At 34.8% G+C, this 24430-nt stretch overlaps 1 pseudogene; it reads right to left on the bottom strand.

Moving 5' to 3' along the window:
• Positions 1–21957: 21957 nt before the first annotated feature.
• LOC131028667 (uncharacterized protein At5g39865-like) lies at positions 21958–22386 on the bottom strand (annotated as a pseudogene).
• Between the last annotated feature and the right edge of the window lie 2044 nt (positions 22387–24430).

Genomic DNA, 24430 nt, shown 5'->3' with positions numbered 1-24430 from the left:
TAGGTTTAGAAAGAAACTGAAGCTACCTTTGATATAGTTCAAGAAATGGATAAAAGGAAAACTATTCTAGCAATGATATGAAATCAAAATGGTGGATAAGGGTTAGTTCACGTATGATGTTCCACCTTTTACGTATGGTGGGCCCAAATATCTACAATGTAATGTCATTAAGATTTTTATAAAAAATATCATTTCCTGCAAAAAAAATATGGGATCATTAGTCCAAAATGAGTGATCAGTAAGTAAATTACAATTAGACTATATATTATAATAATTTTAAAGTACCTGGAACCTTCTGTATCTTAAAGGGAATCAATTCTTCGTCGCTCACCACCAATGTGGCCTGCAACATTCCCGTACTAGCAATACGGGCAGATCCAGGAAATGATGGTATGTTATCACCAGTAGTCGCCTCTGGCGCATCCTCATGTGCATCTCTTGCCACAGTAAATGAATCCACTATGCAATGCCTCCAAGAAAGAACACTTCAAGGGTAATAAACACATAATGAAAGAGAGAGAAAAAGAGGGATCTACCACCAGTGGGCGGGTCAACACAAGCTGGTGCAACAGACGATGTCTGCATGCTACGTGTTGCCGACATTACAGTTGGCAATACAGTTGGGGTCGACCTTGGACCCATGTTAGCACCTGAAGAGTAATACATTAAATATATAAAACATTAAAAAAATAAGTTCACAAGTCCAAATGAGTGGTTTTAATATATAGAACATGGTCATCACCTGAACTACCCGCAATACCCTGATCATCGCCACCAAGATGATGAGCCCTTATAAATTTCTGTAAAAACAACACATACATATTTTAGTTAATGACATAAAAGAGAAAAAAATATAAACCATTATTGAACTTTTATTATGATTAAAGCTTTCATTATTGCTTACTTGCAAGTTTTCCACTATCCGCAACAATAGTTGCACCCTCTTTGTTATCATCCGCAACAATAGTTTCACCCTCACAATCTTTAAAAGTGCACATTACATAACTATACAACTAGAAATTGTGGCTAAATAGAGTGAAGATTCATCATGACTCCAATAATAGTCCCTTATGTGTGCATTTGTGGCATGATCACAAAAACTCCCACATGGCATGGCCATGTACCTAATGGAGAAGACATGCCTAGGCTACATGTCGAAAAAACATGACTATAATAATAGTCCCTCATGCATGCATTTGTGGCCTGCACACTACAAATCCTAACATATCATGGCAATACACCTCATAGAGAAGACACACCTAGGGCCACATTGCACATAGCAACGTGCCTCACAAAGAAGACATGCATAGGGAACATGCCACATAGCAATGTGTCTTATGGAAAAATGTGCATGCATGTCACACACCAAAGCTATATGTATACATCATGAAGCACATTCATATGTTATCAAACACAACCTATTGTATCTAACATGAGTTCCTCTCTACATGTGTGCAAATCTTCCAACACTAATCGCCACTAAGAAGGAATAATATAAAATGCATCTTCAAATATTTGTGTGTGTGTGTGGAATTGTGTCTTTGAACCCAAATCGCTACCATCAACAACATGTAACCATCACCTACACTATATCAAAAGATAAGTATGGCATGACATCATATCTATTTGCATAATGTCAAAACACATGCAAACATGAAAATCATCATAGCATGACAAAAATCAATCTCCACATGTTGGAACAAAGATATAAATAAGATAATAGGGTAAGAGGAAACTCGTACCAAGAACCACATACCAACTATCGACAATGCCATCAAGATAAATGTAGGATAGGATACCACTATGAGGCATCCAATGGTCCATTCTATGAGGAGAACTAGGGGATACTATCTTTGAAAGGTGTGGTCGATAGAGATAATCCCTACTAATGCCACAATATGTCACCATAGCTTCTTGAGTTTTCCATTCTTCTACTTAACACCACATTTATTGAGTTCCTCAACAGTGAGGTTGGTTCTCAATAGGATGCACAAACATGTAAACACACAAGCATGGTTTCATCATACTTGTACAACAATACAAATTCATTTTTCTAGTTAATTACTTAGTGTAAAAATAACTCCATTAAATAACATAGGGCAATAATCACCATAATTTTTCAAATAAACTGCCCAAACATCAATTGGAGTTACCCTTTCTAAGGTACAAACATAATTTATTTATAACTTCAAAATTAAAATAATCACAATACATTCAAATAAGTTCAATAGTGCATGGAAATAGACAACATGATCCATAATTAAACCCATAAATTACCCTAATTGGATATGCTAATAAAATGGTGTCTCAAAAAATAGAGATTATGTTGGACCTATAACAGAGATCTGGACTTTGTTTCATCATACACAAGCATGGTTTCATCATACTTGTATCCAAATACACCATCCATAGATAGGTACTCAGTACCACAATCTCATGGGTACCCTTTTAGCTGAATTTACCCTATATTTAGGTGAATCTACCCTTGTATCATTCCTTGATCTAGTATGTCATTCCACCAATCAATAATTTTTCTATATTCTTGGGAGAATACACTATCCCTTAGGTGAATATGCCATATCCTTAAATGAATCCTCCTTGTCATCATCCTAAGTCCTCTTTTTGTTAAGTCTTATCCCTTCATCTTTAGGAAAATCCACCTATCCTTATGTGAATCTACTTTCTCTTAGGTGAATCTATTTCACATAAATCATTTATCTTATCCATCTTTCTTACGCAAATGGTGAATTTTTCCTATCCTTAGATGACTACACTCCCATTTAGGTGAATCTATCTAGTTTTAGTCTCCTTCCATTATTTTGTCCAAATTTGTATCCTCTTGTTTAAATGAATCTACTTGTTCTTAGGAAAATCAACCCTATCATTCTAAGGAAAATTCACCTTGTCATCATCCTTAATCATCTACCTTTCAAGTGTATAGTCCATCCATCCTTGGGAGAATCTAACATATTATTGGGAAAATCCACTCCCTCTTAGGTGAATCCACCTTTTCCACCTTCTCAATAATCTATTATTTGTTCTAAGAAGGACACAAAAGTGGATAGAAAACAATAGAGGAGATAGTACTCAAACAAGTACTAAGGAATTGCATTAGTGACATGTCACAAATGTGAGTTATACATGTTCCAAATTGATTGATTCTCATGAAGGAACTAAGTTATCTACAATAAATAGCCACCCAAGAAACCCATTTGCTTTAGGCAAACTATCTTCTTAGTAGTAGCTTAATTCTTGAGACACTTGATTTAGATATGATCTTGTAAATGGTGTTAAAAAGAGTAATTAGTCACCAACCAACCACACTCTTCATTTTTATATTTAAGAATTAGTTTGGTCAAACCTTGATTGTAACAAGCATAACCAAATCCTCCATGATAAAGTTAACAACAAATATATTATTGCATAACCAAATCTTTGTGGTGGGTGTGTTCAACAAATATATTATTGTGTGAATTGCTTTGGTCCAAAATGTAGGAACTTGATCTACATATCCATGAAGGCATGATTAGGTCTCTATACAACACTGTTTTGTTGATGCATATATGTAGTGGTTAGTTGTTTTCTTTTAGTTGTGGATAAACCATTTTGAGTGAATATCTCATTTACTTGAGCATTTTGCATTTAGAGAACAACTAGATGACCATTCAACAAGGGGTTTAAACTCTTTGAACTTCACAAATGCTTGAGCTTTTCTTGTCAAGCAATGTACCCACATCTTAAAGACATCAAATTATGAAAGATGATAGTCCCAAATCTGCAAATGACTGTCACAACATAGTGAATAAGGGAAATCCATAGATACATTAATGAGTAGCCCTAGATCAATACAAAGAGAGCACATGCATGCTAAGGGAGCATTGAACAAACCTTTTTCAGGATAATATAATGGTAGTAAAAGAAATCAATAAAGAGCATAAGTTCATCAAGAACAATTCTTAGCCACAAAGATCTAAGGTAATCATAGAGGAGCTAATAATAAGTGAGTTCAAGAAGACACACTCAAGCCTTCATCACATTCCATAAAAAGAAAATCATTATTCCATATAATTGGAAGGAAATGATATATTGCAAAGATTACTATGAAGGTCTAAAATAGTAAAAGAGATGAGACTAATCTTTTATTTCTACATACAATAGTGAATTGGTTGAGATATACTCATAGACAAAGTGAATGACATGTATGAGAACAACCTCAATAAAGGTAAAAAGGACAATAAATAGTAGTGATAGATGACAATGCATTGAATGTGCCAAGAAAAAGACAGTGGAAGCCATGGAGAAATCACTATCAAAACAAAGCCATTAAATAAAACTATGTTGGTGTATCTTGAGAAGCATAGTAGAACAATGAAAAAAGAACACTACTTGGTCCTTGAAAAGCATGTAGTCGCAATGATTGAAAACCACAATGACAACATAGAGGGCATGAATGTTTGGAGTATTTCCATTCTTAAGAATCTCATGATAGTCCATTATTAGGATAGGTGAAGTGCACTATGAAAGTGTCTTAAAAAGCTAATATAGCCATAAGTGATAGTGCCAATGCTTTGAGTTCAAATCCTCATGAAATACAGTCATGTTTATCTCAATGCAACGTTTGCCAGCATCCTCCCTACGTGTGCCAAAATAGGAGCTTTGGAACAAGGTATGGACATCCATCAAAGCATAATCGAAGGGGGTTTTTGTCAGAAATTAGTTGCAAATGCTCCAATAACAAAAATCACAAAATGGGGTAGCATACACACGGCATGTGAACTGTATGATGGAATACCTCAAAGAGATGTCATTTCATGGAATTTTAAGATCGTAGGATATGCACAAAATGGATTAATTTGCAAAAAAAAACCAGTTGCCCTTGATTGCAAAAAAAAATTAGTTGCCCTTCATTGAAAAACAAAGAGTTCCTATGATTGCAAAAAAAACCTTACCTTGCTTGTGCAGAGATTGCTCTGGCGGGGGGGGGGGGGGGGGGGGGGGCAGGCAGGGAGGCAAGACGGTCGCTGCTTGCTTCGGTTTGCTTTCAAAATGAAAATACGTTGTGTTTTTTTTTTAATAAAATGCCCAAGGTCGTCAGAATTTCGATGAACACGGGCATTTTTAAAAAGAAAATTCAGATTTTCACACAATGCTTCTTGTCCATCGGAAACCTCCATCGGAATTTGACCCCAAATGTATTAGTGATTGCTCTAGTGGGTGTCTGTGATAGGAGCATTCAACTTATGAATGCCACACATACCTCAAACCCTAGTGTAATTCCCAGAATGGAGGGTTTCACTCCTTGTTTGCTACGTGTTTGTTTCTGCAATGGGATATCTTTACATATTGTTTCCTTATACCCTGATGTGCTAAGCTCCATTGTTCCATAATAAGGCTCAGTGATGAATATATTGCACAATAAATAATGACACAAGTTTGTGAATCAATCAATCTCATTTTCATCTCATTGGCTTATTGCTAGTTTGCTGATTCTTTTCTCATCATCTCTTTCTAAATCATTTTCTATTGTCTAACATTATTCATTCATCGATCTCTTCTTTCATCTTATTAACATTTCTTCAAGGTGCATCTGAGTCAAAAGGGATAAAGCAAAATTCTGACATTATCATACAAAAATATAATTTGCATCCATATAGTTTAAATTGCATCCATATAGTTTAATTTGCATTCATATAGTATAGTTGCATGAGTATCATATAAAATTTGCATTAAGTAATCATTACATCATAAACCATATAAAATTCATTGCATCCATAAAAAATCATTTATAAATCATATAGACATGCATCACATTACATATAGAATCATACAACATACATGGAACATAAAGCATAATAGATTGCATATCATATATATAACTCAAAAATAGAAATGTGTCAGAATACAATAAAACAAGCCTAAAGGCTCAGATAACATGAACTCAATGTCTCAACCGACACTATCTCTATCTCCCAGTGGATCCTGCCACCTAGATCTTGTCACAGGATGTCGACGTGGACCCATAACACCACCACCACTGGTCCTATGAATAGAAGTCCTACTAGAACCAGAATGACCTCTAACCTCACTGAAGTTCAAAGATCTCTATGCCTCAGGTACATCATCATGGTAGAGCTATCTATAGTAAAAGGTCTCCTGTATACCATAATAAAGTCGGTTTGAATGCCTACCTGCATTGGTACCTAGAGAAAAATGTTGGTCATAAGCGGCCTGAACCATCTGCATTCGCCTTAGTGCATCATCTCTTTCCCTCTGGAGATGATCCCTCTCACTAAAAATCTGATCCCTCTCATCGAAAATCTGATCCCTCTCACCAACAATCAGATCCCTCTCGCTCTCTAGCACACCATAATCTCTATGGAATAATTCCTGCTCAGCATCCCGTTGCTCTCTAAGTCTGGCCACCTAATCTTCTAGACTCTAAATTCGTGCTTTGAGAATCTATAGATCATCATCATCATCTCCATCACTACCATGTCCTCCATCTCTCCTCCCCCTCTGCTGCAAGTGTATCCTCCAACTTTGATATGTAATCATCATCCCCATCCCTGTTGCTCAATGACTCCGAAGAATCATCATCATCTCCATTACTCATAGACTCGGTGTCTCCACCGATGTCTACATCCTCCTCCCCACCCTCATCTCCTCCTCTACCCTCCTCTCCTCCTCCCCCCTTCTGTCATCAACCATCTCCACTCCTCTCCCCCATATCAATCCTTAGCCATTGTCTCGAATGACATATTTACTGAGCTATGATGGGAACTGTCGGATCAGTCAGTGGAATAGGCCTATGTCTGGCCTACCATGCATCATACTAAGGTGTAGTCCTTGGATCTGCCACACATGCTCTCCAACCCCACTGTAATTCCTAAAGAGCATCAAACTTTGCAGCAGCCACAGGCGGCTGTATCCATGCACCCCAATCAGGAACCTCATGAGAAACATGAGCAAAGTAAGCTGTAACAATGATTACTACCCATACCTCTCCAAACTACCTATATACCTATCCTGGTAGGTACATCTCAATGATCCTCTGTGTCTCCATGGTCCTCCCAATGAGATATCTCTGTTGTCTATAAAAAGGCAAGTGTTGAGAATCATCTGTACAACCGGGGTAATCCAAATAAGGTCCCTAAATGAAATGTTACAGGATGTCAATCTAATGTTGCCAGTACAAGGTATTACCCAAACCCCTGTGTCTAATCCTAGGTGTGTATTTATAAGCATATAGCTCCTCAGGCTGCAAGTCAACATGAATAACTAGCCTCGACACAGAAATGTGCTCCCAAGCCTAGGTCTGGAGCAATGTCACACCACAACTAATCAATCCGTATCCCAAGTAAACAATGTTGTACATCTGATAATAAACCATGGCTAAGAGACAAGGACCCCAAGCGTACACTCGCTGATGAACAATCATATCATGGAGCACTCTGCCCCAACCAATTGGAAATCCATGACCATGCCTATCAAGAATAAGTAAACCACCTACGATATTGCACAATACTATAGTGAGATTATCATAGTACAAGCAAGCCCACGTGATATCATAATGACCACTGATCTTCAAGTCCTGCTCCTCACACTCAAAAAGGGCACACAGTCCAACGATGCCATTGTCGTGATCATATACAACTCTCGCTCCATGGATGGGAATATGCAGTATATGCCAAACATCCTCTAAGGTAATAGATGCCTCACCAGTCGAAAGATGGAAGGTACACATCTCAGATTGCCACCTCTCCACTAATACAGTGATCAAGGCCTTGTTGGTTGTAATCTCAGGCAAATGTAAAACATGATATAATCCCAGATGTTGGATATGTGCAACCTCCTCATCGAGTAACTGGTCTCGAAGATCAAGACCATTGGATCTACTCTGTCGGCAGTATAGTACTCCAATATTCTCCTGCATAGTATGCATATAGAAAATGTCAGATATCAGATAACGTGATAAAAAATGATCAAATGCGTGACATAAAACAACATTTTACAATGAATGCATAATACTTAATGCTTATGCATAGCATTAAACACTAATGAGTTACATTTAAAGCTTTTTCATAATAGTTAACATGAATGCATGAAGAAATTAACTTATGCGTAAATAGATAGACGTTTGTGTAACACTTGAAACTTATGCATATCACTTACACTAATGCGGTATACTTAAGGCTAATACGTGAAAGTTAAGACAAATGTGTCAATATTGATATGCGATTACGTAATGCTTGAAAAATAGGGCTCTGAATTTTTTTTTGAAAAATTTGACAAGAACAGGCAAAAAATAGAGCAAAAGTTTGGAAACATACCATGCTGCCCATCCCTGGTGGTCTCTGATAAGAACATACTTACTCAGATAAGTGCAGACTTGCCTTGAAGCCAGCCATGATGATCAAACGCTCACAGGAAAGCACTAGACTCACAATTATCTCCAAGAACTCAAAACAATGCAAATGAGCAAATGAAAGGCCAAAATCACTATTTATAGCTCAAAATTAGGGTTTTTCTCACTCCGACGGTCGTGGTCCCCTTGAACTTCAACGAACTTGCATGTTGGTCAAATGATCTCGAAATCGCACAAAACTTCACACGATTTCTCACTATAATGATATAAAAAATATGGTCTCAATTTTTGAATTTTTTGACCATTTTTTACAAGGGGGCATTACACCCTAAGCCTCACCGGGATAATTGGGGCAAAAAAAATTCATTTTCTTTGAAACAAAGTCATTCTGACATTGTCTCAAAGAGGGGCAAATATAGACACCTAAAAATATCTCATTGATCATGTACTAATTATTCCTCTAATTGATTAAATAATTCTTTAATTCTTTAATTAATTTAATTAATCTTATTCTTCTAAATTCATATTTCTTCTATAATCTTACTAATTATTCTATTTCAATTCTATCATCATTTAATCCTTTAAACTGTTTTCTAATATTAATTAAATATTTATTATTTAATTAATTTTGATTTTAATCTTTCAACTTAAATAGTTTTTATTATTTAGATAAATTCATTTTCAAATTCTATCTTCAATTATCATTAAACCCTTTTCTAAATATTAATTAAATATTTATTATTTAATTAATTCTGATTTTAATCCTTTAATTTAAACAGTCTTTATTATTTAAATAAATTCAATTTCTAAATAATTAAATAGTTTCTTTAAATTATTTAATTAACTAATTTATTCTTCTAATTCAAATTGAAAATCCCCAAATTCTAATTTCATCTAATTTCATTAATTCTTCTAATTTCATTTAATTCCAAATTCTAATTCTTTATATTCTTGCAAATTCAAATACATGTGCATGATTGCAAAAATCAAAATGAAAATCAAAGTCAAGTTCTAAATATATTCAAATAACAAATTGAATTTAAAATAAATTCAATATTTGAATTAAATCTCATGCAAAAATTAGAATCTAAGTCAAAGTGAAAGCACGTGCTAAATTAATTAATTAATTAAATCATTATTTTTTCAATTCCTATTTCTATCTTCCACTTTGTTTTTATCCAAAAAGCTTTCAATCACTTAACTATTTCAATTTCTTTAATTCTCTCCAATCATTGTTTTTCTATCTTCTAATTAGCTTTTTTTAAATAAAGCTTTCTTTGTCATCAATTAATTATCCTCCAATCATTCTTTTTCATCTTTCAATAAGCTTTTTTCTCAACCAGTTAACTCAATTATGTACTCAATCTATTATGTTCCACCTCCAAATCAACAGTTCAACTATCAATCAGTATATGAGCTCACTTGAGTTCACCTCTCAATCAATCCTCTCCAATAATCTATAAATTGAGCATTCAATCTCCATTTTCAACAATCATGAACTTCAAATCTTTGTGTCATTTGCAGGTTGCCAATGCGATATATGAGAGCCATCATACCAAAAAGAAGAGAATAACAATGGAAGCCATATGCGATCATGGAATAGGGAGTTTTTAATTAGATATTTTATATTCCCATTGCTTGCTTTCATTATTTCATTGGTTTTGTTAGAATTCTTTGATTAGATAGGGATACATGATTTCCCTTTGATTCTAATTGAATTAATGATGGATTTTAGCATACACAAAAAAGATTGGTTCAGATGGAGGTATTGTAAAGTATAAAGCAAGGTTGGTTGCAAAATGCTACTCTTAGGTTGAGGGTGTTGATTATGGTGACATATTTTCTCTTGTTGCAAAAATGACATCCATTTGACTTTTGCTTTCTATTAGTGCTGCTTATGATTTAGAGGTTGAGAAAATGGATGCAAAAACTACTTTCCTTCATGGTTATTTGGAGGAGAATATTTATATGACACAAATAGAGCACTATGTGGTAAAAGGTAAAAGTCATTTGGTCTGTAAATTGAAGAAGTCTTTATATGGCCTCAAACAAATTCCTAGGTTGTGGTATAAAAAAAATTATGCATATTTGTTGAGTTTGGGATTTGAGTGTTTTAAATCAAATCATTATTGTTATTATAAATTTAATGGTCATTATTTCTTGTACATTACATTATATGTTGACGATATGTTATTCATTGATAAAGGGAAAGGTATGATATGAGAATTAAAGTCTCAACTTGTTGCTAAATTTGAAATCAAATATCTTCGTGCAACAAAACACATTCTTGGGATGGAGATTAGAAGAGATAAAGTGAACATAAAGCTCTGGCAAGGCCACAATAAGTATGTGAATTTAGTTTTACAAACATGCAGGATAGTGGACCACTATGTGTTCCTTTTACAGTTGGAATAAAGTTATCAATTTTAGATTGTCCTACATCCCCATAAGAGATGGAAGACATGAGAAAAATGTCTTACCAGAGTGCAATTGAAAGTTTGATGTATACTACAGTTTGTACTAGACCAGACATTGCCTAAATGGTGGGAGTTCTTTCCAGATATATGTCTAATCTAGGTAGATTTCATTGGGATGTAGTTAAAAGAGTCTTCAAATATTTGAAGGGTACCTTGGAGTATTCTTTGTGTTATTATGGTAATTTGGTAGGAGACATGATTTCCCTTGATATTCATGGTTATGTGGATTCAAACTGGGCAGGTGATATTGATAACAGAAGATCGAATAGTGCTTGTGTATTTACTTTATTTGGTGGTGCAATGTAAAATTCCCTTATTTACCTATTGGATTTATGTCCAGTTTATCAGTAATATCTTTTTTAACATGGCCAGTGAGTGATTGGCAGATTAATGGTTATGTACAAACAATGATATTTTTCAGAAACAAAATCTTAATTTTCATTCCTTTGGCTAGTATACAAAACAAACATTCATCATTCTGGGAAAATATGTAATAATGCACCTAGTGGCCATCACATAACTGTAGATGTCTTCAAGATTTCATCGTAGGCATGATAGGCATTCTTCGTTCTACTTCTGATAGCTAACCTCCTATGTGTTGAACGCCTTAATTACTTCTGCTACTCCACGGTATAACTATATGTCACTGTCCTCCCATCGTGGCCTCAAGAATACCCTCAAGTATTTGCTATATGATTTGGTTACTCCTTTGTGATTGCAGGGTACTAGAAATATACCCAACAATGGAACTCGATACGGTGTTACTCCTGATAGCCAACTCTATTCCATTTACGACAGAGTATCTCCATCTTACCACCATCCACAATGCTTCTGTCACTTCCACCGAGTCTTCGTAAATGTAGTCAGAATTACTCTGGACATCGAACTCTTCTATTGCTCCTCTGAGCCTTCATGAATGCAATCTAATTTACTCCAAACCCGAGCCTCTATTCCTCATGGATGAACAAGAGTTTGTATTTCACTTTACCCGATATCGGTTCTATTATCGCGAAAGAGAGGATAGGTATTTGTGTCACTCATGTTGAATCACGATAATCTTTGTAATGAGTAAACATGGCATGCCTCCCCTGTGAATCACCGATGCACCATGCTTCCAACAGGCCAGTTAAGCTAGCAAAAGGAACTTACTTTCCCATCTGATATCTCATGAACTATATCTTCACTTCAGATATTTTCTCCCATATCAAAATTCACAATCTTCCTCTTGAGTGCCCATTCTTATTAGCATCAATTGGTTTGAGAATTCTCGTAATAGTTAGTAATAGTTAAGATTAACTGTTGAGAATATTAATTATTCATATAAGTGAATGGGCTTTATATAAAGTAATTAATATCTTTATGCATTCGACAATTACTTATTAGGGGACATGACAGTCTCCCCGGCTTCGTGTTGCTTGCCCTCAAGCAACTCTAGAACTCTTTCATTTTCCTAGGTGGTATCATCCCGAGGCATATTTTTCCATTTGATGAGATATTCCTTGATAGTTCTATTTTGCAATTGCCTGTCTCGTGTTTCCAAAATGACTTCGGGTATCATCTCAAGCTTCCCTTCATCATTCAAGGGAGGTAAATCTTTGGATACAGACACTTGCTGGCCCAGATATTTCTTGAGACAAGATACATGAAATACATTGTGTATTTTGCTATCTACCAGTAAATCAAGTTCATACGCAACTGTACCCACCTTCCGTACTACTTGATAGGGACCATAAAATCGAGGCTTTAATTTTTCAGAACCACTACATTTGAGAGAAGATTGCCGATAAGGTTGCAACCTAAGAAATACCAAATCTCCCACTTTGAAATGGCGTTCAACTCACTTTTTATCTGCATAGATTTTCTGTTGATTCTGAGCACAGTGCAAATTCTCCTTATGAGCTGTCAAAATGTCTTGGCTTTCTTGAAGCCAATCACAAGTTCTAGGTACATTGCTCTGTTCAAAATCAAGGTCGAGAAAAGAGAGTACATCATAGCCATATAATGCTTTGAAAGAAGACATACCAATTAACATATGAAAGGTAGTATTATAACAATATTCACCCAGATATAGCCAATGAACCCAAGCCTTCTGATGACCGACCACATAGTTACGAAGATAACCTTCGATCCATTTGTTCACTATTTCCATCTATCCATCAGTTTGCAGATGATAGTTGGTGCTATGATTCAACTTTGTACCTATTAATCTGAAAAGCTCTTCCTAAAATATGCTCAAAAATCTGCTATCTCTATCACTGATTATAGTCTTGGGTAAACCATGTAAATGAAAAAACTACTCTGAAGAATAACTCTACAATCTGAACTGCAATAAATTCTGTAGTGATAGAAAAGAAGTGTGCAAATTTAGTTAGTCTATCAACTACAACAAAGATACAATCTTTACCTCGGGATCTTGGTAAACCTATGATAAAATCCATTGATATACTTTCCCATTTCTGATCTGGTATAGGCAGTGGCTGTAATAGACCTGTAGGATATGTTTGCTCTACTTTATTTTGTTGGCAAGTGGTGCATTCCTTGACATAATGTAGGACATAATTTTCTAATCCTTTCCAAGCGAACCTTTCTCTTACCTGACGATATGTTTTTAAGTATCCAGGATGCCCTGCTAGAGGAATATCATGCATAGATTGGAGAATTTTTTCTTTCAATTTCGAACCTGGAATTAAATAAATCTTGTCCTTGTAATAAATAACATCATTGACAATTTTATATTTATCATCTTGTATATTACCATCTAACAAATCACATGCAAAAGAATCCTTTGAATACTCGACCAACAATAGAGATTTTCAATCAACTATTACTACAGATATCGCATTGATTTTGGGCCTTCTAGATAAAGCATTTGCAACAATATTATTTTTACCCTTTACATATTCAATCTCAAAGTCATAATCTTGGATCTTACTGATCCATTTCTGTTGCCTGTCATTTAAATCTTTTTGTCCCAAGACATACCACAGATTGTTATGGCCTGTTTTTACTACAAATCTGCTACCCACCAAATATTGTCTAAATTTGGTCATTGCATGCATGATTGCCAACATTTCTTTATCATAGATGGAATACAATTTCTCAATGCTATTAAGTTTCCTACTTTCATAAACTATAGGATGCTTATTTTGCATTAAAACTGCCCCTATTCCATCACCTGAAGCATCACATTCCAATACAAAAGGATGAACAAAATCTGGAAGAGCAAGTACTAGACAAGAACTCATTACCTCTTTAAGTTTCTCAAATACCTTTTGAGCTTCCTCAGTCCATCGAAATGCCCCTTTTTTGGTAAGATCTGTCAAAGGTGCCCCAAGCTGTTAAAAACCTTTGACGAACCTTCTATAATAACTACATAAACCAAAGAAACCCCTTAATTCTATAAGGTTCTGAGGTGGTGGCCAGTCCAAAATGGCTCTTATCTTTTCTTGATGAACTTGTACCCCTGTTGCACTGATCATACGCCCTAAATACAAAATTTTAGTCATTCCAAATTCGTATTTAGATGCCTTGGCATACAACGATTGTGATTCCATAATACCAAGAACTATATCAATATGTTTCAAATGCTCCTCCCAAGTTTTTCTATAAATCAATATATCATCAAAGAATACTAGCAAAAATTTCCTTAACTGTTTGTTAAAAATATGATTCATACAAGACTAAAATGTTGTCGGAGCATTTGTTAGACCAAACAGCATAACCAAGAATTCATAATGACCATAATGACAATGGAAAGTAGTTTTATGAATGTCCTGTTCTCTTAGCTTAATCTGATGATACCTTGATCTCAAATCAATTTTAGAAAAGTAAACAACACTATGCAATTCATCTAACAATTCATCAATTCGAGGAATTGGATACCTGTTTTTGATAGTTTTCTTGTTAAGCACCCTGTAATCAATACACATACGAAGAGTTCCATCCTTCTTTTTGACCAACACAACAGGTGATGCAAAAGGACTAGAACTAGGTCTGATGTGCCCTATATCCAATAATTCTTTAATTGCTTTTTTCTATTTCATCTCTGAATGTTTTAGGGTGTCCGTAAGGAGTAGTAATAACTGGTTTAGCACCCTCTTCTAATTCAATAGTATGTTCAAATCCTCTATCAGGTGGGACTCTTGGAGGGATATTGCTAAAAACCACATGATGTGAATCTAATACTGTTAACAAATCATTTCCATAAGACTTGGATTCAAAACTTGATACCTTGTTGGAAATTAAACGTTGTACTGACCATGCCACATCTCCATGTTTGAAAATACTCTCCATTCTCTTAGTACTAATGATCCTGGGGCCACTGTTAGACATACCACGAAGGACTACCTTCTTATCATCAATTTTAAAAGAGAATTCCATTCTTTTAAAACTCTGTGTATATTCATCTAATATTTCCATCCACTGTATGCCCAAAACAACATTAGTGTCAGCCAAATCAATCACATAGAAATCATCAGTAACAGTGTAATTGCCAAGAGTAATACTCAATTTAGGAACTTTATGAGTGCTAGACAAATTAGTTCCACCTGCTACTCTAACATCAAATCCTTCATGTTTTTTAGTCTGCAAACCACATTTTTCCACAAGTGCTGCATCTCTAAAATTATGTGTAGAACCACTATCAAGCATAACAATTACACACTGTCCATTCAAAACTCCTCTAATTCTGAAAATATTATAATGTGGGGCTCCTGTCATGGATGCTATTACTCCTTCTCCTTGTTTGGGACCTATTTCTAACTCAGTGTTCTGTGGTGCTTGTTCTATGTTAGGGTCAACATTCTCTTCATCCTCACTGTCAGACATAACCTCAATATAATGAATTTTCCCGTTCCCTAAACATCTGTGTTCAGGTTGCCATGCTTCCCTACAACTGAAACATAGTTTTTTCCTTCTGAGTTCTTCTCTTTCCTCTTTATCTAGCCTGTTTTTAGGAAAATCATCTTTGTTGAAAGGTTGTTTGTCTTTTTCCGGTTTAGGAGGTGGTCCTTTGTTAAAAATTTTTCCCTTTGAAGATGGTTCCAATTCTCTTGCTCTTTTGGCAGCTGTTTGTAAAGTAAGGGGGTTTAAGGATTTAACCCACCGTTTGAGGGAATCAGACAACCCATCTATAAATATCACAATCTTGTGTCTTTCTGAAATTTCAATAACTAAGATAGCCAATTTTTCAAATTCAGAAATATATTGTTCAACAGTTCCAGTTTGCTTAAGCTGAGTTAAATCCTTAAGGTGTAATTCGGGATCTTTAGAATCAAACCTATCAATAAGTTTCTCAGTGAACTCAACATAAGTGCCTATCAAATTATGACCCAAGGTTATTTGTCCATGATGCCACCAATCATGTGCTACACCGTCAAGATGTAACACAACATATTTAATTGCCTCTTATTCTAACATAGGATTTAATTCAAAGTATGTATCTAATTTTTGCACCCAAGCCCGAGCTACCTGAACCATCAAAATAAGGAATGGACATTTTCCCAATTTTTCTTTGTAAATCACTGTTATTTCCTCGCTGTCCTCTTGGCCTATGTTTCATTCTGACATCTAAATATTATCTAAATGTCATCGATGATCTAAATTCTTCACCGGAACCTAACCAGTCCTGATGTATTTCTGCATGTATTTCTCTTATTATAGGTTCATTTTCAGGTGGCTGGTTTCTAGCAGTAAATGTAGGCATAAATGGTCTAGTTGTTCCTGTTCTTTCTAGCTGATTATTAATTGACTGTTCATCTCTACCCCCATTGTTTCCCCCATTATTTTGATGTTGATTATTCTGTCTTCCATTATTTTGGTGCTAATTAATATTATTAGCCATAAATTGGGTCATCAAGTTGGTCATTCTGTTAACATTATCTTGCATATCTTGCTGACTTCTGATCAATGTAACCAATAGATCCCTATTGTTATTCGGGTCTCCCATGTTGGTTTCAAAAATAAATTCCTCATCAGTTTCTGTGTGGCTATCCTCAATTTCAAATGGAATAGATGAACTATTTTGCGCTAAAGGAGAGTTTGGAAATCTATTTTGACGGGCCCTAGTACTTCAGAAATTATAATTTCCTGGGTGCATACTCAATTATGCATTAAGTTTTCATGAAGTTTCAATACCCTACAGGCTGGCAAGATACAAAAAGCTCTGATACCATTGTAAATTCCCTTATTTACCTATTGAATTTATGTCCACTTTATCAATAATATCTTTTTTAACATGGCCAGTGAGTGATTGGCAGATTAATGGTTATGTACAAACAATGATATTTTCATAAACACAATCTTAATTTTCATTCCTTCGGCTAGTATACAACACAAACATTCATAATTATGGGAAAATATGTAATAATGCAGCTAGTGGCCATCGCATAACTATAGATGTCTTCAAGATTTCATCATAGGCATGATAGGTATTCTTCATTCTGCTTCAAATCGCTGACCTCCTATGTGTTGAATGCCTTAATTACTTCTGCTACTCCACGGTATAACTATATGTCACTTTCCTCCCATCATGGCCTCAAGAATACCCTCAAGTATTTGTTGTATGTTTTGGTTACTCCTTTGTGATTGCAGGGTATTGGAGATATACCCAACAATAGAACTCAATATGTTGTTACTCCCGATAGCCAACTCTATTCCATTTACGGTAGAGTATCTCTATCTTACCACCATCCACAACGCTTCTGCCACTTCCATTGAGTCTTCGTAAATGCAGTCAGAATTACTTTGGATGTCGAACTCTTCTATCGCTCCTCTGAGCCTTCGCGAATGCAATTGAATTTATACCAAACCCAAGCCTCTATTCCTCATGGACGAACAACAGTTCATATTGCACTTTACCTGATTTCGGTTCTACTGTTGTGATAGAGAGGATAGGTATTTGTGTTGCTCCTGTTGAATCACGACAATCTTTGTGATGAGTAAACATGACGTGCCTCACCTGTGAATCACCCGTGCACCATGCTTCCAATAGGCCAGTTAAGCTGGGGAAAGGAACTTACTTTCCCGTCTGATATCTCATGAACTATATCTTCACTTCAGATATTTTCTCCCATATCAAAATTCATAATCTTCCTCTCGAGTGCCCATTCTTATTAGCATCAATTGGTTTGAGAATTCCCATAAGAATTCCTGTAATAGTTAGTAATAGTTAAGATTAACTTTTGAGAATATTAATTATTTATATAAGTGAATGGGCTTTATATAAAGTAATTAATATCTTTATGCATTCGACAATTATTTATTAGGGGACATGACATGCAATTAGTTGGATGAGTAAGTGATAGGATATGGTGCTTTGTCCACTATTGAAGTAGAGTATATGGAATCTACTCATGCTTGTAAAGAATCCATTTGGCTTAAGAGACTATGTTAAGATATTAAAATAAAACAAGGTACAATGATAACTTATTGTGACAATCAAAATATAATCTACCTAGCTAACATTTTGACATTTCATGCTTGGACCAAGCACATTAATGTTTGGTATCATTTTATCAAAGATATGGTCAAATATGGTAGGATGAAGTTGATTAAGGTAGAAACTTTTATGAATCTTGCAAATTCTTTAACTAAGGCTGTGAGCATAGAGAAGTTTAGAGTCTATGGGTCTCATTGCCCCTAGCAATTCATTTATGGTGTAGATACTCCCTTTTCTCTTGCAAGGTGTTCGACAAGTAGGAGAATATTAGGAAAATGTTGTCTCAACCTTACATTTACATAAGGTTGCTATTTATAGTAAGTTTTTGTTTGAACATGAATTGGTCCAAAATTTTCCCCAAAGTTTCGGATTAGCTATATAATTATGCCTATTAAATTTTAATTGTAAGATCGTGTCTAGATTTGAAGATATTAAAGTTTTTGTTTTTGAAAGTTGCAATTCAGTAAGTTTCAAAGTCAATTTTGAGGGCTTTAGAGACTTTGAAATGGCTTGAAAGTGTCCATAATCAGTGTAGCGGGTTATAATCTGATAGAGAATGTCGTGAGCTTTCCAGTACTTCAAACAGTTTGTCAATTAGACACCTAGTTAAAAAATTATGGCCTCCAAAAGTTGGGTCTCCTGAAATAGGAAATATAAAAAATGTGTTGAACACATACATAAATGGGTTGTCAAAGGGAGGTACACATGTTGATGTGTGTTTTGACACATCATAGGGTATCTAGGATTGGAAATAAGATATGTTCCATTTTATTGGGTGGTTTTAGCCCATGGTTTTGTAATACTATTTGATGGTTTTATGTATTGTATCTCTTATATATGAGGTGTCTAAGATGAAGGTTGCGTGTAAAAGTCTTATAGCTATTGAGTTACCTCTGAATCTCTAGTTGGTAATACTCCAGTGAAAATCCTAGTCTACAAGTATATTGTAATATGTTATTTATTTTTGAATATTATATTGGGTGACTTTTGTAGTGTGGGGTTTTTATCCTGAAAGGGTTTTCCCCATGTAAATCACTATGTTATGATATGCATTCTATTTATGTTTATTTATGCTAAGTTTTTGTAACTATTTTAATGATCTATAAAAGTGTTTGCATTACCCTCCTCTCAAGGTTTGTGTAGGAAGTTGTTTCACTACTTAGATTATAAATTTGCCAATCCAATTTGAGAAGCTAGAAATAATCATTGATCATGCCCATTGATAGAGCCAACTAAACACTTTCCAAACCTAAAAGGACAACAAGATGAGTATGAAAGAGAAAACCCCCACCAAAAAAACCCCTTTACAAAATCCATATGAGCTTTCTTATTGATTATCTTGTGAATCTCACCCAGAATTGTTTGAAAAGCTTTCTCAACATTAGTGGATTCAAGTGTTGATGTCTATAAAAATTATAGATCTTCTTTTTTATAAAACCTCTAAGCATATTCTATTGCCAAGACCCACATATTCTTTAGATCAAATTTGTTATCTACTATCATGATCACTATGTTATAATCTGCATGGTCTCTAAGCTCTACCAACTATCATCCAACATTTTTTAAATTTGAAGGCTTAGTGATATCATAAACTAGCAAAGCCCCCAAAACTCCTAAATAATAAGTACTTGTAATTGCTTTGTATTTCTCTTGGCCAAAAGTATCCCATATTTATGTTTTTTACCATCTTCGATAAATTGTAATGGAGATACATAAATCTATCAATTCATTAGTTGGATGAGTGACCTTCATTTTGAATCAAATCAATTCTACAACACTTACAAGGAGGATGGGCAACATGGTTATCTGCCTTGCCAATTAGAATAATAACTAGACCTGAAGCCTTAACTCAGGGATTGGACATTCATTCTGAATAGTTATCATTCCTATGACTGAGGTTCATTTACTTATCAACCTAGGGATGTATTACTTGAAATAGGTCAGCACTATTTGAGTATCAAGTTCCAATAAGATTCATTCTATCCTATTGCAACAAATGAAGTTACTGAAATAAACATGCAAAAATGCAACAACTAAATGGATACAGTAAATCTTTAAACTAAAAGATGATTTTAATTGAATAATTATTATCCAGGTTCAAAGCTAACAAACATGAACTACACTATCTTCTTTGGCTGCAGGAACAGTCATAGGATCTGGTTCTAGTGATTACAGGAACAATCAATTGCCAAAACAACTACTACAACAAAAGAAAACTTAATTTAATAGTTACACAAGATTACTCACCAAGTGGGCCCACTTGGATGAGTGTATCCAGATTTCAAATGATTCTATATGCTCAGAATAACATAACTTTATTCATTATCTCCAAAAGCTGTTACAATACATAAAACAGGGAAAATACTTCTTGACTCTGAAAATTCTATCTAACCTTTGTGAAGAGGTTAAAAACTTTATTTATAAGAAATTTATAACAAACTCTTAACTACCTAGACCATGGCCTTGAGATCAGGCGGAAACTTTTATTACAATAAGGAAGAAGTCAACCATAGAGATAGTGGGACTTTCATCATTACATGGCCAAGAATATTGCATGATGGTTTCTATAGATTGCTGCCTGCTAAAGAAAATCATAAATAGATCTGGTATTGCCTCGCTATTCTTTAGCCGCTCCATTCGAACACCATCTCCTTTATTGTCTTTAATGCTCTCAACTGCCTTGAAATATTTGTAACTGTTTGCATGGCGCGATCGTCCAACTGGCTTAGTCTGACCGCTTTTGCAACTACTTATTTATTCTTGCATCAAAGGTTAGTACATGCAAGCACATATGTATCCATTTCCTATCAACCATAATATTTATATATCCATATATGAAATTATCATAGTAATTCGCATACCTATAGGAATACTTAGCCAAAATAATACAAGGTTCAACAGGTTTGGTTAACATTCAATATGCACACAGTCAAAAATCTAATATATCCTATGCCCTTCACATTGTTCCGTTATGAAACTTAAAACATAAGAAAAACTTATCAGCTATAGACATAAAAGAGCTATTATTTCAGCTCATCAATGGTTCTTCACGAATGTGAGCCCTGCACACTCTAATCAGTGCAAACCCACTCTAAAAATGCAAATGTGATGTAGACAAAGTGAAGGTCTCTAGTTAGAATAACGCATCAAAAGGATGTGACATCATGAAAGAATAGGCACTTTGAAAGTGAATCCTGCACAAAACACAAAATCTAGAAAATAGAAAACATTTGAAGGTTGAGCCATCATTGTTGGTGGTAGATGGGGACAAACAAAAATGATGTTAGGAGTGCTACATGTCGAGTGTCCACTATTTTTATTAATATCTTTCTCACACTCTCTTAGATTTTATTTTTCTTTTTGAATCAAAATTTCCATTATTCTGCAACAATGCATCTCCATTATTATTTGTCCAATACGATGTGAAAGCCTTATGGTGATCAAACCTAAATTTCATTTTTTTTCTATTGTTTACATCACCCATTCTAGTCAAAAGTAAATTCAAATGAGTGAAAGATATTGAATTGAGAAACCATATCCTCTTGGTGTTGTTATATTGCACCATGGATCTCTAAGCTAAATCAACATCATTGATTTGTCTTATCTTGAATCCCATTTACAATCTCCAATGTGACACTTTGAAAAGGTTGCATTCTATATTAACAATAATTGGGGCACTAAATCAACCCATTCTCATTGTAATATGGACTCTTGATCATAGTGTTGTCTTCCACATCAAACAACTTGCAGCTTCAATTGCATTCTAAGCAAGGTACAAATCTCACTCCACCACACCCATCACAGGCCCCGCCTTGTGCATCATTAACTGGGATTACTGCTAGAATCTCCCCCAAATTACCCTCCTCATTAAGCTCTAGAACCTCCCTTAAACTCCTAATGTACCTACCCATTATGAATAACCTTGGAACACAAAAAATCCTACCCATCAATTTCTCCAGCTCGTTGTTGAATAGCAAGTGCATAGACACATCTCTCTCAAGCACACATCTAACATTATTACAATCCTAAAAAATCTTCCTAATCCCTATAAGTGGTGGTATATAGGACAACACTATCCTACCCTCACTTAGATTGTAATGTGTCATTTCACTCATTAATTTCCGGATTTGGATCGCTCTAGTAGAGAAATTTTTTTATAACATGGAGGCATATTTTTCAAGTACATAAATCAAGAAAGGCTTCTAAGAACTGCACGATTATAAAGATATCAATTAGGAAAAGCATTCAAGTTTCAAGGCCTATAAATCTATCTCATATAGGAAAATTTATACACAACTCAATGCATAGTTATAAGCACAATAAATCGAAAGCAACAATAAAACCTTTATTGAGATCAATATCATCTTCATCATACATAAAAATCAAACATTATATTAGAAATTCAAGAGAGTTGTAATCATATGTAGTTATCTAATAACTCATTGTAGACATCCAAAATTAATTAAATTAAATATTTAATTAATTTTATCCTTTCTACGTAATTAATTGATTTAATTATGTTGATATTATTCTTCTCAAAATTGATTAAATTTAATTTAATTAATCCTGTCACTATAGTCCAAATAATTAATTTATCCAACAAATTAATTATTCCATGTTCTTCTAAAGTTCTTAAATCTAATTAATTCTTCCAAATCCCCTCTTAGGTAATTAATGACAATTAATTAACTTAGTCATGTGATTCCTACAAATCACTTTCTCTAATCTCTCATTAGCTTAATTAATTCTTCTAGAATCTCTCATAATCATGCTTAACATTATTCTTCAATTTTAAATTCCCTCCCACTCATTCTCTCTCCTCTTGTCAAATCCTCCTACAAATCCCACTTGCTTCCTAATTCTCCATTATCTCACCCAATCACCCACTTAATCATTTGCTAGTGGCTAATCCCCATGATTAGCCACAAAGTCAGCTCATGGCCATTTATGGATAAATTCCTTTTGTCCCCTCCTCACCTTCCACCTTAAATGCTCCCTTTTTTGGGCGAATGTGGGATTTTCAAAATCTCACATTCTCTCATACCTCTCACCTTCCCAAGGAATTTTAAATTCCTTTTCTTATTTCATTCCCTCATGCATCCAATATTTTGGGAATTTTTAATTCTCTCTTCATCCTCTAAGGAATTTTTAATTCCATTTTGTTTTCCCAATGTACTCGAGGATATCTTCCCCATGTACATTATGGAGTGTGGAGACAAGGAATGCCTTTATGACAAATCTCTTGGTCTCCACACCTTGTCATGTCATTGTCCCCTCAATCCATGTGCTCTATCTCATTCAATCTCAACCCTCAATTTTCATTCATTCTCAACAATTTGTTTCTCCTCTTTCGAATCTATAAATTGGGGTCTCCTTCCCCTTACTTTCCATCTCCAATTAGTGCAATCTCATGCTGTCATTCTAGATTTTAAAATCATCCCTTAGCATTCATACTATAGTCAATTTGCATCCTTTAAGCATCCATAATAAGCTCCATCCATCACTTGAACACCCATCCATCATCCACATCCACCATTGTTGTGCATTGGACAACAAACCACATCAACACAAAGGACCAATCCAAACAAGCTAGGAAGGGGCTCATTGTTGGCTTCACCGAAGGTCCGATTGGAGGAATAAGAGAAAACTCTCTCTTGCAAGGTATATGACTTGTTGGTTTAATATTTTTTATTTGATTTCTTATGTTATTTGGATTCAAACTAACAATCTACCCTTGCATCGGTTTCCCCTTGGTTTTTTTTGGCATGCCCGATGGGACACACGTCCCGATTTCTAATGTGTTTGTGAAGTTTTTGGTGTTTTTAGCACGCAGGTTCCAGAATAGCGTGTTTGACTATATTTTAGTGCATCCGCTTCACTTCTTCAGCACGTCCGCTTCATTGCTTCAATGTGTTCATAGTAAAACAATGCCTCCGATTTGATTTTCAAATTTCTAACTGTCATTTTTGTAGGTTCTGGTGATCAGTGCGTCTGCTCCTGCAATAGCGCTTCCGCTTCAATGTCTTTAGACACTTAATTTTTTAGTATAGTTTTTAATTTCTTATTTTATTTTAACCAAAATCGCAAAAATGGTAAAAAAGACTTAAAAAGAACCCCAAAAACAATTATAGCTTAGGGTTTAATTCTGTT

The sequence above is a fragment of the Cryptomeria japonica genome, chromosome 4 (genome assembly GCF_030272615.1).
Source record: "Cryptomeria japonica chromosome 4, Sugi_1.0, whole genome shotgun sequence".
In the NCBI taxonomy this organism is placed as follows: Eukaryota; Viridiplantae; Streptophyta; class Pinopsida; order Cupressales; family Cupressaceae; genus Cryptomeria; species Cryptomeria japonica.
This window is presented reverse-complemented; position numbering and strand designations above follow the sequence as displayed.